This window comes from Olea europaea, chromosome 2 (genome assembly GCF_002742605.1).
Source record: "Olea europaea var. sylvestris chromosome 2, O_europaea_v1, whole genome shotgun sequence".
Taxonomy (NCBI): domain Eukaryota; kingdom Viridiplantae; phylum Streptophyta; class Magnoliopsida; order Lamiales; family Oleaceae; genus Olea; species Olea europaea.
This window is the reverse complement of record NC_036238.1, coordinates 24917294-24918749: the sequence shown is the minus strand read 5'-3', so window position 1 is coordinate 24918749 and position 1456 is coordinate 24917294. Positions and strand designations below refer to the sequence as shown.

At 34.2% G+C, this 1456-nt stretch overlaps 1 pseudogene; it reads right to left on the bottom strand.

Moving 5' to 3' along the window:
- Positions 1-22: 22 nt before the first annotated feature.
- Positions 23-1119, bottom strand: LOC111374321 (annotated as a pseudogene).
- Positions 1120-1456: the final 337 nt, after the last annotated feature.

Sequence of the window (1456 nt, the reverse complement as noted above, 5' to 3'; positions counted from 1 at the left end):
AGAATCGTGCATTTATCCTTATCCGGTTAAATCATGGGGTTCAGATCTAATTGTTGCAACTATAAATAAGAAATTAAGAATACAACTATAAAAAATTTTGTGAATCTGGAAAGTATGATTTTGGTCTGTACTAGTATTAAAAAAAAATGGTTGATGTCATCTTGTTTCTTCTTACTATTTATTCAACTGAAATAGCAAATTCTCTCATCTAGATGTTGTGCTCATCTTTTGTTAATATTGAATTTGATTTTGTAACATTCATGAAGAAATATTTTAAATAAAAACCCTTATTTTCGAGTGCAGAGCAAAATGTAGTTGAAGCGAACATTCAAAATAACATATTATGATATGTTATTCTAAAAGAAATTGTATTTTAATTTTGACCCCACAATGCCAAATGTCTGGCTCCGTCCCTGCATATATCTCCAACTGCCTGAATTAATTCTGGATAAACAAAAGTAAAAAACATACCATCTCGGATGGAAGATTAAGGTCAAAGGACTCGTAACTTGGCCGTAAACCAACAGTCAACACAATAACAGCCAAGTCAATCCCAGGATTTGCATTTGGATTATTGCTGAGATACTCCTCAAAGCTCGTTTGATTTTGCCCTGTTAATGTCAAATCTGTCACCTGAAATGGTTGAGAGAGGAGAGAACATTTTCAGATCTTAGTAAGCCTCCAATTCAGCATGCAAAATACAACTTACCATCCCCTCCATTTTTGAAGAAAATTGACCACCGCATTGCTGCTTCGACTTTGTAAGGATACTTCTCTCATGCTCATCATTTGCACTCTTATCAAATCATAGACGCCAAGCAAGCTTTTTCGGAAAAAAATAAAATAAAAAATAAAAAAGCAATACAAATCAATCATCTTATCATATAAAGTATATTATGTCCTTGAATGATGGAAAACCCAAACCATCAAGTCGGGAAGTGTACCTATAGAATTCAGCAAAAAGAACCTTATCACTAACATAAGCAAGCAGTTTTACCACCTGTGAAATTAAACAGAACCTCCACCACATCTTTCTACGTCTTTTACCAAATAAACGACAAAGAGATATTGTAAAACACGAGAAACACACCTTCTACAATGTCTCTTCAATGGCTTCATCACTCAATTTTTCACTCCCAACTTTTCTGAGAATGTTATCACAGACGTGGCAAGAAGTTCTGCACTAGAACTTCCAGCAACATCCTTGTTGCAGAAGACTTCAAAGACTTCCTTGAGAGCTTAGAAAGATGTAAAAATAGGAAAATTATATCAACACGTAATTGTAAGGATAATAGTGAAACAATTATGCAGCAATGTCTAAATCTTAACCTTGCGGAGGAGTGAATGATTTAAAAAGCAGTCATTCACACATGCCATGAATTTGTCATGGAGATCGATAACTTTTTCTGACAAAAACCTGAATGCCAAACAAAAGTAAGTGCAACAGTGTGAAACT